The sequence below is a fragment of the Triturus cristatus genome, chromosome 2_2 (genome assembly GCF_964204655.1).
Source record: "Triturus cristatus chromosome 2_2, aTriCri1.1, whole genome shotgun sequence".
NCBI lineage: Eukaryota > Metazoa > Chordata > Amphibia > Caudata > Salamandridae > Triturus > Triturus cristatus.
The window spans coordinates 922,428,229-922,446,036 of NC_140582.1; the positions used below are offsets into that span (position 1 = coordinate 922,428,229).

General features: G+C 48.0%; 1 long non-coding RNA gene across 1 annotated transcript in view; it reads left to right on the plus strand.

The window, feature by feature from the left end:
- LOC146862945 (uncharacterized) overlaps positions 1 to 17,808 on the plus strand; it is a 32,855-nt gene that overhangs the window by 13,026 nt on the left and 2,021 nt on the right. Inside the window, exon 2 of the long non-coding RNA XR_014978534.1 lies at positions 5,227 to 5,349. This is a non-coding gene — a long non-coding RNA (uncharacterized LOC146862945). The remainder of the gene's footprint in view (positions 1 to 5,226; positions 5,350 to 17,808) is intronic.

Consider the following 17,808-nt stretch of genomic DNA (forward strand, 5'->3'; position numbering starts at 1 on the left):
GCATGATACTCTCCCCAGGCCTCTGAGGCTCCAGGACACCCTATCGACCCTGGCACGTGGGTTCTGGTGAAGAATTTCCAGCGCAAAAGCAACGATGAGCCCCGTTGGATTGGCCCTCATCTCGTACTTCTGTCTACAAGATCAGCAGTTCGAGTAAAGGGGAAAAAGAACTGGATCCACGGCGCCCACATCAAAAGGATCCCTTTGCCTCTGCCGTATGACCAGTGGGTCCAGGAGGGTATCGCTGACTCTGAAACAGACACTGTACCTCGTTTTGTGCCGTTCAGTGATGCACGCGTAAGAGGCACAGCTTCAGCACAGGAAAGTGACGATATTTTACAAGAAGCTGTGCCACCGTCAATTCGATTGGACACCACAGAGCCTGAACTCTTGTTTCAAGATCAGACAGTACCTGGCCGTTTTCACTATAACTTAAGACCAAGGCCTATGGACAAATAAATATTCTTTTCCTTACCTTTTGGGTTTTTGATAACCATAGCTCTCCCATCTGAAGGACTTTCTTGATTTTTGTTTTTCGAACCACCATCCGGGTTAGCCGCAGGGTCGCGGTGCCAAGACTTTGGGGTACAGGCCGAAGACGTTAGGTCAACGGTTCTGGTTGGTCTAGGGCGTTCCCTGGACCGACAGGCGTACTCCTTAGCAGAAGATACTCACCCGCCGCGAGCAGCACGATTAGAGGATGGAGTTTTTCAAGATGGAGAGACTCGCTGAGGAAATGAACTTTAAAGCAAGAATGTGTAAAATAATGAAGAGCAAAAGTTTTGTATTTTTATGTCTGTTTGTATTATGTAGTATGGTAGTGTTTACTGTAGGATTTATATTATGCTTCTCCTCTCAAGAGCCCATTGCAACCACTGAACAGCCTATACCTCCTCCTACTGTCTCCTCACACTCTTTTCACCCTCTGCCTGAACATGAACAAGCTAGACGATCAAAGTTTGTAAACAACTCGTTTATTCAGCTCCTGCACCAGCACCAACTAGTCATGAATACAACCAATTGCTGGGTGTGTGGTTTAATGCCACATACTATTAATAAGGGTATTCCTTATCTAGTGCTGCCGTTTAGTTACAATGGATCGTCATGGGCATTCCAGACCATGTTTCTCTTTGCTCTAGATGTGTACTCCCCGCGGCAACCGCGTTCCATCAGACCTAGCACCAATAATAAAGCTTTAATGAAAGGAGTTGCCGATATGAGCAGAGATATCGACGCATACTCTTCTATACCCAAGGAGGAATTGAGAGCTTATGTAGGGTGGAACGCGACGGGGTATAGTATTAGTCTGGGTGAAAGACAGCGAAAAGTTTCATCCCCAATCTGGGTCGTACCCCACATAGGTCGGTTCTGTTTGCAAGGTAATGGTCAGAATCCAAGAGCTCAACTGGGGAGAAGTGACTGTACTGAAACGTACACTTTTCCGTCACAGTTTTCCCCTGCGTTTTTGGCTGCCAAGGGTACATATTTTGTCTGCAATGACCGAGCATATACATGGTTGCCCCCTGACTTCTCGGGCACATGTTATATTGCAAATCTGCTACTGCCAACATTTACTGCTGCCTCCGACTATCACAAGACCAGAGTTGTGAGAGGCGTGATTAGTAACGCGGATACTGCCGGTCAGGAAGCGGGAGACTTCTTTTTGGGTTTCCTGCCGTTTTGGGGACCTATGGTCAATAGTAGGAACCTGAGACAACTGACTCGTGTGGTTGAATCCACTGTTAATGTTACGGCTGGTGCCCTTGGTAATTTGACAGCTGAGCTCCAAGCGGATCGCCTCATGACTTTGCAGAACCGCATGGTTCTAGACGTCATACTTGCAGACCGCGGTGGGGTATGTAAGGTTATCCAATCTAGCTGTTGCACTTTCATACCAGATAACTCTCCAACAGTTTATCAAGCCATCTCCAAACTGCATAGAATATCTGAATCCATACACGTGGATAAAGGAGATTGGTCACTGGTGGGGTGGTTCTGGGAACTGATATCTGCCTGGGGTTGGAAAATTCTGATGGTCATTGGAATGATCTTAGCCATCCTTTTCCTGTTCTGTCTGTGCATACAGTGTGCTCCTGCGATATGTGGCCTCTGTACTACATTATGTGTAAGGAAACCTGTATCGAGGGACGAGCTAAGTAATAGGATGATGCTACAGCAACATCTCCATGACTTCGTGAATATTGACCTAGACTCGGATTAATGTGAGCATAGTTATTGCCTATGTAAGGGCAAAAGGAGGGTCTGTGGTACTTTAGAATTTGGGACCGCGTAGGAGGCAGGGCCCTACCCCTGTCTATCCCGGTATTAGCAAACCGCGAATGGTCAATGCGGTATGTACAAGTGCTTTGTGTAACGTTTTAGCTATGAATGCACTGTGTATACGTTATTATACATTGACTTCATGGGTTCCATCTTAGAGCGGTGGCCATCTTATTGTTGCCCTCACTTAGGCTACATATCATGAAGCAAATACGGGCCTTTTAGAGCACATGTGCCTTCCTTTGACTTCTCTGTGACCTGGGCAGCTTGGCTCCGCTGCCCCAGGTCAGTCCAGTCTCACGAGCTCCCAGTCCTTCGGCCACCCGTGATTAGCATCAGGGCTTGACACATCATAAAACCTTTTCATCCCATACGAGCCTCCAGCTAATCTCTTTCACACCTGACTGTTCCTGCTTTATGGCTTGTTTTCCAAACAGGAGATGCTCGCGTTTATTGGGGAAGACATGGCTTGGCAGTTCGGGCTGGACTGTTCCCATGAGGCACAGGGTCAAGACTGATTTGCATATGGCCATGTCTGAACTGGGGTGGCGTAGTGGGCAAAAGAACGATGGATTTAACCCAGATCTCTTGACTGGGGGAGAATGTCTGCATTGTCAGCATTCCGTCCATCATTTGTTTGTTGTAACGCGTTTATTGGGGCCTGTTGATATCTGATGTGGGATCTGAGCCTTGCTGGGTAAATAATTGTGGGCTGGCTTAACTGGAATGTGGGATGGTCATCATGACTCTGCCTTTTCGTTTGTAATGTATACATTTATATGGCCATATCATAAAACAAGGAATGTATGCCTGAAGCAGGATATTCTGTATTTAAGGAGAAGCCCGTTTCTGTAACTGGTAGCAGTCTCCTGAGAACATACACGCTGTTGTACTTCTAGGATGCCTGTAATTGGTCTGCAGCCAATAAACTGATCTTTGACTTCACCCAGAAGACTCTGTGTTTCTGTAGGTCTGAAACAGGAAGAACCCGAAGTCATAGGGTGTGTTCCCCTGCACCGCTGGGCTTAAAATTCCCAGTACTTCAATGCAATGTAGGAAGCACCCAAGTTGTGCGATTTTGGCTTAAGGAATCGCAAATTACCACCAACTTCAGGTTGGTGGTAATTTGCAATTTCTTTCAAAAATGCACCTCTTTGCATTTTTGAAAGTGCCCTGTGGGGCACATACATGCCCTTAGCGCATGTATGTGCGCCACATGTGCACACATGTTTATTTAAGGGGTGCAAAAGGGTGTCCTATTGACACCCTTGCAACCTTGAAATTGCATTCTCAATTTGTGATTCTCTAATTGAGAATCGCAAATTGAGAATGTCTTCCTATTCATTCCTATGGGCCATCTAGCCCATAGGAATGAATGGCAAGGTATTCCTTATTTGCGAATCTCTATTTGGGATTCGCAAATAAGGAATAGGTGGGAATCGCAAAATATTTTGCTAATCCTACCTACATTGCGTTTTGCAATTCTCTAATTGCGATTCCCTAAAAATTGCAATTAGAGAATCGCAAAACACGTTTTACCTACATATGGCCCTAAGTGTTTGTGACTTAATCCTCACAGATATAGAGCCTGAAGGTAAGGATATTTTGAGGGCAAGCTAGAATACGAAAATAGACAAGCAGTTGATTAAGTAAATGTGGTGGAAAATGGAAAAGTTTTGTTTGGGGTTTGAAGGAACAACGTCCATTGGGAATTGTGTTAAATCCAATCCACCCTGATCTGATGCTACTCACTTATTCAAATGAAGTAGATAAGTGGAGTTCTAAGTTTCCAGCATTGGTTGTTCAAAGTTTAGGATTTCTAAAAAGATTTGAACATTGGATAACTTTAAAGAAGGGAGCTATCCCCAAAGTTCACAAGGTGGGGTGTGCAACATTTCAGGACATACGTGTGGGGAAGTCATTTTGAGTTGCGTACAGATCATAGACCACTAGTTGACATTTTCACCACAAAAGGGGTCCGAGAAATGGTTGTATCGGTTGCAAGAATTGATGCTCACTAAAAATTAAGTACCCAAAACAAAAAACATAAATGTCGATTGCTTGTCGCGCCTGCCATTGCAATGTGATTCATACAACCAGGAAGAAGAGTGTTTGGTAGCAGAAGTGAAAGAATTATGTAAAGGTGCAATATGGGAAAATGAGTAGAGCAATGCTTTGATGGAGGATAAAACCCTACAGTTGCTAATTGGGAAATTATCGGACAGGATGGACCAGAAGGATGTGGCAAGGACAAGTCTTGCTGATTGATACCAGCGTGAAAGGAATGGTCAATGGTGAATGGCATAGTGTGTAGATGTGATTGGTTGGTGGTTCTTTCTAGTTTGCACCAACTGTTGTTGTTTTTGTTGCATGAGGGTCATGGTGGCATGTCAGTAATGAAGAGAAAAGCACACACAGATGTTTGGTGGCCTGGGATGGATAAGGACATCAAGAGGTGTGTTCGTGAGTGTGTGCCTTGTACGTGCAGAAAAGAGCGTGGGAGAAATTGCTGATTGACATTTGTGGTCCATTTGAATGTTTGGGTCAGGAGAGTAGATATGCCATTGTGTTAATGGATTATTTTCCTAAATGGCCTGAAGTAGCTTTCATGTGGGACGTCAAGTAATGTGGTTCTATTTTGTGAAGAAACTTTTTGAACGGAGGGCTGTCCATAGGTTGTAATGTCTGATAATGATCCACAATGTTTGTTAATGGAATTTTATAATTTCCTCAAAAAAGAGGGAGTTAAATATTACAAGACTGCTGTCAATCACCCTTGGGAGAATGGTTTAGTGGAAAGATTTAACCACATGTTGGGTGACTGTATATAAGTTGCTATCTGTAGAGGGTTAAATTGGAAACCTGATGTAAAAACATGATGTGGAGTTATCGGATTGCACCACATTCGGTAACAGGTGAATCTCCTTTTCTGTTTCTTTGTTGAAGAATAGTGTGCACAGCTGCCTTACCTTCATGGATGGAGAGAACGTCTTGTGGAAGAGTGGACAACCAAGTTGTGCAAGGCAAAGTAAAAACATATCAACTTCACACAAGAATAAGATCAGCAAGGTACAAAGAATGTTTTAGAATGGGGATTGAGTAAGAACAACTGTTGGTATGAATCACAAAAAAGGTGATTCAAATTGGCGTGATCCTAAGAAGGTGTTTGTGTCCAGAGGAAACATGGTGTGTTTGGAGGGTGGGAAGTGGTGGAATGTAAGAAAAGTAACAAAGTGTCATGAGTCAGAACCAAAGTTGTGGGGGAAAGTTGTATCTGAGTCTCATGTTATAGAGGATCTTTCTGGAGTCCGAGAGTTTCCTATCTCCACACACTAATGAAACAGATGGTGCAGGCAAACAAAAGTGTTGGTTTCTGTGTCAGAAGGAGACCTAAGAAATCTGATGATTATGTATGTTATTAATCTGAGATGTAGCATTTTTATTATAATATTTTCATACCAAGAAGTTGTGTAGCATTTGTTAAGTGATCACATTCATCTTATTTGTATTCTTCAATGATCACTTAATCCATGTAATTTTCTAGTTTCACATTTTATATTAAACAGAGGGATGTGTTGTATATCACCTTAACAATATAAGATGCAGCTGGGCAGTGTGGTGGTTACTGGGATACCGGAGGGTTCTCTTTTGGAATGGTGAGACTAGGAGGTGACAGATGGAGGGTCACCCGCCAGGGATGGGACAAATTACTTGTATGATACAATAAACGTGGATGTACACTCAGTACGTGGTGTTACTTCTTAAAGCTTACACATACAAGGACTGACTAGCCCCCTCCGTATAGCTTGGATCATCACACTTTGAGGACCCTTCTGTCTATTGCTAACACCTCAGCCCCATAAAGAGCCTGAGGAATGAGTTTTCCTGGATCACCTTACTTAAGGGTTCAAAGCTATAACTACCAAATCTATAATCAAACCTTTTCATGGCCTTCACTTAAGTTAACATTACCAACTTCCGAGATGCCATTTGTTCGTCCCAGTGGAGATTACATGAAAAAGTCATATCCAAGTACTTATATTCACAGACCTGCTCCAGCCATCCATTCCCTAGGAACCAAGTAAAGGGCCTTTCTTTGTTGCAAAGAACAGTGTTTTTGTTTTATCAACATTAATAGTTAAATTATTATCAAGACAGTACGAATTCAGAGCATTACGTTTTCTTTGAAGCCCAATAGTTGTGAGATCCATCACAACGATATAATCTGCATACAGTAGGCAGCTGGTGTGCCTACCCCCAATCTTTAAAACAGTTGATGGACAGAATGCAGAACAATGTCATACATTCTCCCCAGTACACAGATCTGGGCCTAAATCCATCGTTTTTTTGCTCACCATGCCGCTCCAGTTTGAACCCAGCCATATGCAAATCAGTCTTGACCCTGTGCCTCATGGGAACAGTCCAGCCCGAACTGCCAAGCCAGGTCCTCACTGGACTGGAAACAAGCATCCTAGCACCGGTTTCGGGGTTTCACCCCTCTTCAGCCAGGATAGCTTGATTCCAGTGTCATGGAGAGCAAGGGACCCACGTCTGGGCATACCCTTCCCACTCGGGGTGACAAATGCAAAAAAACAGTTGATGGACAGAATGCAGAACAATGTCATACATTCACCCCAGTACAGAGATCTGGGCCTAAATCCATCGTTTTTTTGCTCACCATGCCGCTCCAGTTTGAACCCAGCCATATGCAAATCAGTCTTGACCCTGTGCCTCATGGGAACAGTCCAGCCCGAACTGCCAAGCCAGGTCCTCCCTGGACTGGAAACAAGCATCCTTTGACTGGGGGAGAATGTCTGCATTGTCAGCATTCCGTCCATCATTTGTTTGCTGTAACACTTTTCGCCCTAAGTGGGATGGGTATGCCCAGACGTGGGTCCCGTGCTCACTACGCCACTGGAGTCAAGCTATCCTGGCTGATGACGGCTGTTAGCCAGAAACCGGTCCTAGGATGCTTGATTCCGGTCCAGGGAAGACATGGCTTGGCAGTTCGGGCTGGACTGTTCCCATGAGGCACCGGGTCAAGACTGATTTGCATATGGCCATGTCTGAACTGGGGTGGCGTAGTGGGCAAAAGAACAATGGATTTAACCCAGATCTTTTGACTGGGGGAGAATGTCTGCATTGTCAGCATTCCGTCCATCATTTGTTTGCTGTAACACTTTTCGCCCTAAGTGGGATGGGTATGCCCAGACGTGGGTCCCGTGCTCACTACGCCACTGGAGTCAAGCTATCCTGGCTGATGACGGCTGATAGCCAGAAACCGGTCCTAGGATGCTTGATTCCGGTCCAGGGAAGACATGGCTTGGCAGTTCGGGCTGGACTGTTCCCATGAGGCACAGGGTCAAGACTGATTTGCATATGGCCATGTCTGAACTGGGGTGGCGTAGTGGGCAAAAGAACGATGGATTTAACCCAGATCTTTTGACTGGGGGAGAATGTCTGCATTGTCAGCATTCCGTCCATCATTTGTTTGCTGTACCCCCAATCTTTGGCACGAAACTATGAATAGCACTTAGTATCTGAGGAAGGTCCGCAATAAACAAACTAAAAAGCAAATGAGCTGAAATGCACCCCTGGCGCAGACCATTCTCTACTGGGATTTTCCCTAGACAAACTTCCCGAGCCATCTAGATCAACCTGGACCCAGTTATCACTATGGAGCCCCATTAACAAATTTAGCAGGGCCCCAGAGATGTTCCACTGCTGGAGTTTATTCCAGAGGAAACCTCTGTCCATTCTGTCGAAGGCTGAAGTGACGAAGCAGCAGTACAAGCCACCTGCCAGCTCGATCAACCTCGCTTTGACTTCCCACTGGTTGAAACAGTGATCCATTGTAGAATAATTTGGTCTAAAACCCCTTTGCCCAACAGGTATCAACCCTGAATGAAAAGCCCAAGCAGCTAGATGCTTTAACAGAGTTTGAGCAAACGGGTGTGGGATGAGGAGAAATAATGCATGTGATTCGTCACAGGAGTGTGGTCCTCTAGTTCCTTGGTTTAGTTCATCTCTCTAGTGATAGTTATGTATGTGGTGGGCTTGCTGCTGCATACAGAAAAAAACATCATTAGTCCTCTCTCTGCCTTTTGCCTAGACTGGCTATTTCCTATCTTTCTGTTTTGAACCCCAAATGTACCTGAAACTCTTCTATCTCTCACTTCTTCCAAGTGGAGCCTTTAGGGGTTTCACTGACAGGTCTGAATTGCTTAAGTCTGCAAGAAGAGAAATCAACAGTAGGAATGTTCAGGACAAATTGTGCCTGAAAAACGTGTGAGCACTGTCAAGTGTATTTAGCATACAATGTCATCTACTGAAACGCTCATTATACAATGTTTTACCATACTATGTACACCATTATAAAAATGTTTTCTCACAAAAAATTGTTTTTCACCATGCTTGAGGTATTCAAAACAAATTTCATACAAAATCAATAAACGATATACAATATCTGTATCATCATTTTGACATCATCATTTTGACAATATTCTATTAATTGTATTAAGTACATAAATCTTCATCTGTATGTTCCACATTAGAGAATTTCCATTGCCCAATGCATTTCGGGACTCAAAGTCCCTTCTTCAGGGGCCACTGTGTTTAAATGAACAGAAAAACAAAGTTTCAATAATAACATAAAATAATTGTAATTGCATTTAAATGGCACTTACTACACCTGACGAGGCGTCGAAGCGCTTTTTCGGCAAGTAGTACGCTACTCCGGAACCCATAAACGATTAGTGGTGAATTAGTATAGTGAAAATAGGAAAGTAATTTGAGTGGTGCATATATTAGTTAGTTATTTGGATCGAGAAGGATAGTGGATGGATAGAGAAGGGAAAAGGGTATGCATTTATATAGCGCTTGCTACCCCTGATGGGGGGTTGAATTGCTTTTTTCGGTGAATAGCCTACTACTCTGGAACCCAGACAGTGTTAGTGGTGAATTAGTATAGTGAAATATGAAAGTAATTTGAGTGGTGGATATGTTAGTTATTAGGATTATGAAGGATAACAAAAGGGTAGAAGTGGTGAAAAGGATTGCAGTTGTATAGTGCTTGCTATCCCTGATGAGGTGTGGAGGTGCTTTTTCCGCAAGTAGCACGCTACTCCAGAACCCATAAAGGATTAGTGGTGAATCAGTATAGTGAAATATGAAATAAATTTGAGTGGTGGACATGTTTGTCTGTTATTTGGATTGAAAAGGATACTGGAGGGATAGAGGGAGGGATTTAGATTTTCTTTTTGGGAGCTCATAGCAGTAGTAGGAGGCTTGGGATGAGTAAAAGGGTGGTGGAGGGAGATGAGTAAAAGGGATGTGGAGGGGAAGAGTCAGAGGGAGGGGTTAGAAAGGCTTGTTTTTGGAGATCGTAATACTAAAAAGAGGTATGAGAAGATGCAAGGAAGGGTGGAGTAGGGAAGAGTCTCGAAAGGTTTATTTTGGGGATCATAGTAGTGGTATGGAGTTTGGGATGAATGAGAGAGTGGAGGTAATGGATATATTGATAGAGGTATAGGGTGAGAAATAGGCTAATGCATTGGAAAGAGTAATAGAAAGAGGTTTGAGATGAGTCAGAGAGTTGAGATAGAGGATATATTGAGAGCGGTATAGGGTGAGAAATAGGGTAATGCATTGGATATGCTGAGTTAAAAGAAAAGTAATAAACTATTAAAAGTAATAAATACATACATCCAAATGTAATAAAGATATAGATCCATAAGTACATGGAAGGTATATAGATGCATAAAGGAAGGTGGTATATGTAGATTAAAGATGCATTAAATAAACCCTGGCTTTCCAGTGTTGTACTGAATTTGTTTTATTTATTTTTATATACATTGTTGGAAACGGGTAGTGTGGTGCAGAGCCGGCGGGCCAAACTCCGGAGGAAATGTGCAAAGCATCCATGCAGTACACACAGGCGACACACAAGGCACACTACAAAAAGAGACACCACACCAGTTTAGGTAAAAATAACTTTTGTATTGTCCAAAACCACAAGGTGTCAATAGGCAATCTCTGTACTGCGCCAACTGGCGCTCGGTTAACATTTACAGGGGGGGAATTATGTACAGGGCAGGGCCAATCGGGCCCCTGCCGGAATCATTGCGATTTAGAAGATAGTAAAAGTAAGTCCATTAGCTGCAACCTGCAATAAAGTCAACTCAGGGCATAACCTTAGGCGTTAGTCCGGACCACCTGTAATAAAACACATCATGACCTGACCATATCCCTTAACAACCTGGAGGTCCCCTGAGGCAGGAATCAAAATAGGCAGTTCATTCACCTGGCATCTAGACATAGCGCTGCATACAACACATGACTAGCACTTTAAATCATAGCCATTGACATAGCGCTTAAGAGCATGACATTTGAATATAGCGCCGCACATATCACGGCGAAAGCGCTTCAAAACATAGCCATTGACATAGCGCTTTAGAGCATGACATTTGAATATAGCGCTGCACATATCACGGCGAAAGTGCTTCAAAACATAGCCATTGACATCGCGCTTAAGAGCATGACATTTGAATATAGCCCTGCACATATCACGGCGAAAGCGCTTCAAAACATAGCCATTGACATAGCGCTTAAGAGCATGACATTTGAATATAGCGCTGCACATATCACGGCGAAAGCGCTTCAAAACATAGCCATTGACATAGCGCTTAAGAGCATGACATTTGAATATAGCGCTGCACAACTAGCATTGACCATAGCGCTTTAAATATGGCATTATAGCATAGTGCTACACCTGGCAGATCAATGGCGCTTCAGATAGGGCCCTCACTGGGAGCATTCAGCATAGCAAGCTCTTGGGGCAGTAGACTTGGCAAGCTTTGGGAGCATCAACCATGGCCAGCCACTGCAGCGCTAGGCATTGCATTTAGTCCGGGCAGGTCCGTGGGCCCTCCGAGGTGTCCACCCCCTCCAGCATCCCTCTAGGCCGTTGCAGCTGCCCACTGTCCTGTGGGGCAGCTGTGCAGGCTCCTGGCACCAGGGGCGGGCACCGGCAATGTACCCCGTTGCCCCCCTCCTCCACTACCAGTCCCACACGACGCCGGGGGCGGGCACCGACTATGTGCCCCGACACACCCTCCAAGTGCGCCCCCACAAGGTCCCAAAAATGTGAAGGGTCCCCGGGGCGGGCACCGATAATGTGCCCCGTTGCCCCCTCCACGCCACTGGTTCCCCCAATGCCCCACTCACCGGGCTCTCGGCTGCAGGCGTCTCGGCGGCCTCCCAGCAGCAGGCTGTCACTCTCTCCGGCTGCAGGCACAGCCACTTCAAAGATAGCGCTCACCAAATCCATCGCTCTCCTTCCAGGGGCAGCTTGGAAATAGCGCTCTCCTTTGTAAATAGCGCTCTCCTTCCAGGGGCAGCTTGGAAATAGCGCTCTCCTTTGTAAATAGCGCTCTCCTTCCAGGGGCAGCTTGGAAATAGCGCTCTCCTTTGTAAATAGCGCTCTCCTTCCAGGGGCAGCTTGGAAATAGCGCTCTCCTTTGTAAATAGCGTTCTCCTTCCAGGGGCAGCTTGGAAATAGCGCTCTCCTTTGTAAATAGCGCTCTCCTTCCAGGTGCAGATTGGAAATAGCGCTCTCCTTTGTAAATAGCGCTCTCCTTCCAGGGGCAGCTTGTAAATAGCGCTCTTTGGTTCCTGCCCCTTGTTTGGGGGTTTCTTGAGGGGGGGAAATTGCGTTGGTGGTTGAAGGCGGACTAAGTAGTCTCTGCCTGTCGTCCCTGGGTTTTCCTCTCGCCGGGCCAGATCAGTGGGTAGTTCAGGATCCCTCACTCACTTGAAAGGCAGCACCTAAGCCCTGTCACTTTCAGAGGCATAGGTCCCTGACTAATCCTACCGCCTAAACTCCTGCGAAGGCTTTTCCAGGTCTGAATTGCCCCCACTATATCTTTCCCTCGCCCTGTGGACAGTAGGGGGGTGGGGGGGTAGGTAGGCTCCGGGCCCAGCACACAGGCCTATGTGGCGGTGACCCCTGGCAGCAGGTCCCCTCTCTCCCTGGTCCACCCTCTGACTGACTGCATGGCAACCCAGCTCCTCCCTTTAGACGCCCCTCCCCCCACCTTCCAGACAGTGCCAGAAGCTTCTAGAAGCGTCTGGGGAAACTGGCTCTAACTGGCCTAGGGGGAGGGGTAGAGCACCCTGGGTGCCAGGCTTCCCTCCAAAAGCTGGGGCTGCTGGGAAATAACGCCTAGACTGTCAACCCAGCTCAGTCAACCGGCGCAACCACACAGCTTTGGCATCCATTTTAAGTTATATTTTTAAAATGGGGAAACTCAGTCTGCACACATTCATACAGCATTCATATATCATTTAGTTTCCCCGAAAAGCGAAAAATTTCGGGAAAAAGGGCCAAGTCCAACACAACCTCCTTCCAGCCAAAAGCCAGGGTAGACCGATCAATGCCTTGATGGGCTTCCCTGCTTAGGGCGAGAAAAGGTGGCTGAGGCCCGCAACTGCAGGAGCACCCGCAGGTTCTCCTCCACTCTGGAACCCGAAGGTTCCCTCTCTCAAACCTTCCTCGACCGACTGAGCCACCACCCGGGGGTCCCCTAGCTGGTTGTGGCCAGAACTGGCCCCTAGGCCACCCAGATGTCTCTGGCCCTTGCGGTCTCACAGAGTGGGGGGCAGTAACTCCAGGCCCATAGTACCCGTTGACCACTCTCCTCCTCCTCCTTGCAGTTCCGAACTGCCACTGGTCCTCCCACCTGGGGTCCGCACCCTCAGGCTGACCAGCCCTCAGGGGCGAGGCTCTCCTCCCCCTACCACTCCTTCTGGGGTTCCTCACCCTACTCCCATGCGAGGCACCCTCAGACCACCACTCTCTCCCCAGTCCAGGGCCTTGACCCTTCAACTGGTTCCCCAGCCTAGGGTCTAAACCCTTAGGCTGCACCGGTGCCAGGGGTGAGACCTCCCTCCCCCTGCACCCCCTCCCAGAGTTCCGCACCCTCCCAACGGGAGTAGCACCCCTGGAAGACAATTCTGGGGGGACACTGCTAACAGATGTCCCACCCGCCAGGTCAGGCAGTACCCATCCCTGGCCTCCCAACCCAGGATCTAAGCCCTATGGCTGAGCCGGTGCCCGAGGCGAGACCTTCCTCCCTCTGCACCCCCTTCCAGAGTTCCGCACCCTCCCACCTGGAGAAGTACCCCTGGAAGTCAATTCTGGGGGGACACTGTTAACAGATGTCCCACCCGCCAGGTCAGGCAACCCCTGAACCTGGCATCCCAGCCCAGGATCTAAACCCTGCAACTGGGCCAACCCCAGGACCTCAGGAGCTCTGATTACAGATGCCCCGGGTCCTCCAGACACTAGGGGCACCCCCTCACCGGGCGGCACATCAGGACAGCCTAGGCTCCCAACCTGGGGCTCCCTTACAGAACTCTCCAGGCCCTGAGACTGCGGTTGGGGCACCTCGGGACACCTCCCCGTCTCACTCCTTCCTATGGATAGGTCGTGAGGCCCTACAACCCTCTCTCTTCCCGGGGACCTAGCTGGGCTATTCGCCACCTCTCCCACCTCGCTGGGTTGGAAGATCCCTGCACCACCCCCTTCAGGGTCACTCCCCACTGCCTCCTCAGACACCCTGGCCCTCACCCAGAGGTCTGCCTCCTGTGCAAGCTCCCTGGGGTCAGAGAACCCACACTGTACTAGGTGGTGACGCAACCTTGGGGAACAATTCCTGAGCATGTGCTCCCGGATGACTACCTGGCACAGCCCTTCCCACTCATTCACTGCACTCCTCACCACCCAATCCTCCAATGCAGTCCCACACACCTCCGCAAACTCCCCCCAGGACTGGTGGGACAGTTTTCCCCTGCCTCTAACCTGTCCCCCTCTTCCTGGGAATCAGGCACCGTCTCCTGGGCTCTGGGAGTGGGACACCCTACATTGGATCCACTCTCGCTGCCACTACTGGATCCCACCCTTACTGGTGAATCCAGACCACAAAAACCACTCTCAGGGGACAACCTACCCTCCCGAGCTGGTCTCTCCCTGGCAAAGGCCCTCTCTGCCTCCGCCATCCTCTCCTGCGCTAGGACCTTCTCCGTCTCTAGCTTCTTCTCCTGCACACTCAGCCGTGCTAGCTCCACCTTGAGCCTTCCCAGCGCCAGCTGATGCTCGCTCTCTTCCCTCCTATCTACCCACTCTTCTGGGGACAGGGAAAGGGACGGGGCAGTGCCCCCGGGACTGGACCCAGCGCGGGACTCCCTAACTCTGGTGTCCTCACTCGCTACTGGCGTCTCCCCCCGGTCATCTTCCTCCTCCTCGTCAGTGTCACCCCCCTCCTGGGTTATGGACTGGGCCCCCTCACTCTCGGAGTCCTCCCTACACTGGAGGTAAAAACACACTTCCAGGAGGAAATCACAATTAAGGAAAAAACAATAATTCCCCAAAGCTGAGATCACTTTAAACGCTCAATTTGCAGTGCAACCCGCGGTCGCTGTGGTACTGCGCAAACACAAGTCCTATCCCACCGCTGAACACCAATGTTGGAAACGGGTAGCGTGGTGCAGAGCGGGCGGGCCAAACTCCGGAGGAAATGTGCAAAGCATCCACGCAGTACACACAGGCGACACACAAGGCACACTACAAAAGAGACACCACACCAGTTTAGGTAAAAAGAACTTTTGTATTGTCCAAAACCACAAGGTGTCACTAGGCAATCTCTGTACTGCGCCAACTGGCGCTCGGTTAACATTTACAGGGGGGAATTATGTACAGGGCAGGGCCAATCAGGCCCCTGCCGGAATCATTGCGATTTAGAAGATAGTAAAAGTAAGTCCATTAGCTGCAACCTGCAATAAAGTCAACTCAGGGCAGAACCTTAGGCGTTAGTCCGGACCACCTGTAATAAAACACATCATGACCTGACCATATCCCTTAACAACCTGTAGGTCCCCTGAGGCAGGAATCAAAATAGGCAGTTAATTCACCTTAAAACCTGGCATCTAGACATAGCGCTGCATACAACACATGACTAGCACTTTAAATCATAGCCATTGAAATAGCGCTTAAGAGCATGACATTTGAATATAGCGCCGCACATATCACGGCGAAAGCGCTTCAAAACATAGCCATTGACATAGCGCTTAAGAGCATGACATTTGAATATAGCGCTGCACATATCACGGCGAAAGCGCTTCAAAACATAGCCGTTGACATCGCGCTTAAGAGCATGACATTTGAATATAGCGCTGCACATATCACGGCGAAAGCGCTTCAAAACATAGCCATTGACATAGCGCTTAAGAGCATGACATTTAATATAGCGCTGCACAACTAGCATTGACCATAGCGCTTTAAATATGGCATTATAGCATAGTGCTACACCTGGCAGATCAATGGCGCTTCAGATAGGGCCCTCACTGGGAGCATTCAGCATAGCAAGCTCTTGGGGCAGTAGACTTGGCAAGCTCTGGGAGCATCAACCATGGCCAGCCACTGCAGCGCTAGACATTGCATTTAGTCCGGGCAGGTCCGTGGGCCCTCCAAGGTGTCCACCCCCTCCAGCATCCCTCTAGGCCGTTGCAGCTGCCCACTGTCCTGTGGGGCAGCTGTGCAGGCTCCTGGCACCAGGGGCGGGCACCGGCAATGTACCCCGTTGCCCCCCCTCCTCCACTACCAGTCCCACACGACGCCGGGGGCGGGCACCGACAATGTGCACCGACACACCCTCCAAGTGCGCCCCCAGAAGGTCTCAAAAATGTGAAGGGTCCCCGGGGCGGGCACCGATAATGTGCCCCGTTGCCCCCTCCACGCCACTGGTTCCCCCAATGCCCCACTCACCGGGCTCTCGGCTGCAGGCGTCTCGGCGGCCTCCCAGCAGCAGGCTGTCACTCTCTCCGGCTGCAGGCACAGCCACTTCAAAGATAGCGCTCACCAAATCCAGCGCTCTCCTTCCAGGGGCAGCTTGGAAATAGCACTCTCCTTTGTAAATAGAGCTCTCCTTCCAGGGGCAGCTTGGAAATAGCGCTCTCCTTTGTAAATAGCGCTCTCCTTCCAGGGGCAGCTTGGAAATAGCGCTCTCCTTTGTAAAAAGCGCTCTCCTTCCAGGGGCAGCTTGGAAATAGCGCTCTCCTTTGTAAATAGCGCTCTCCTTCCAGGGGCAGCTTGGAAATAGCGCTCTCCTTTGTAAATAGCGCTCTCCTTCCAGGGGCAGCTTGGAAATAGCGCTCTCCTTTGTAAATAGCGGTCGCCTTCCAGGGGCAGCTTGGAAATAGCGCTCTTTGGTTCCTGCCCCTTGTTTGGGGGTTTCTTGAGGGGGGGAAATTGCGTTGGTGGTTGAAGGCGGACTAAGTAGTCTCTGCCTGTCGTCCCTGGGTTTTCCTCTCGCCGGGCCAGATCAGTGGGTAGTTCAGGATCCCTCACTCACTTGAAAGGCAGCACCTAAGCCCTGTCACTTTCAGAGGCATAGGTCCCTGACTAATCCTACCGCCTAAACTCCTGCGAAGGCTTTTCCAGGTCTGAATTGCCACCACTATATCTTTCCCTCGCCCTGTGGACAGTAGAGGGGGGGGGGGTAGGTAGGCTCCGGGCCCAGCACACAGGCCTATGTGGCGGTGACCCTGGCAGCAGGTCCCCTCTCTCCCTGGTCCACCCTCTGACTGACTGCATGGCAACCCAGCTCCTCCCTTTAGACACCCCTCACCCCACCTTCCAGACAGTGCCAGAAGCTTCTAGAAGCGTCTGGGGAAACTGGCTCTAACTGGCCTAGGGGGAGGGGTAGAGCACCCTGGGTGCCAGGCTTCCCTCCAAAAGCTGGGGCTGCTGGGAAATAACGCCTAGACTGTCAACCCAGCTCAGTCAACCGGCGCAACCACACAGCTTTGGCATCCATTTTAAGTTATATTTTTAAAATGGGGAAACTCAGTCTGCACACATTCATACAGCATTCATATATCATTTAGTTTCCCCGAAAAGCGAAAAATTTCGGGAAAAAGGGCCAAGTCCAACACACATATATATTTGTTTTGTATATCAATAGTAAAGCAATTGTAGATAAATAGTTATGATAAAAAGATTATTTATGCAGTCACTTATATACTTGTTAAAAACATAGAATAATGTAACTATCAGTAATATGTGCATTTGTTAAGCAGAACTAATGAATATTTATATATAATAATTGTTTAAACATAATTATTCTACACATTTATACAAAGCAATACACATATATAGGTACATATCTATAGTACAAATAAATGATATATCCAGAGTGATATGCTGTATATTTCTATCAGTATGAATATGGTGGTTATGTGGGGAAGAGCCAATTCTTGAATAGTTTTCTGGAGATAAGGTGGTTATCTGTGGATCTTATGTTGGGTGGTAAAGAGTTCCATAGTTTGGTTGCTTGAACAGAGAATGATGTGTCACCTATTGCATCTTGGGATTTTGAGGCGAGGTGCCACTCTAGAGTGGCGGTACCTTTGTTGAATGTGTTTGGCGATTTTATTCCTGATCAAGAGCGATCTTGTTCCATGTATCGCTTA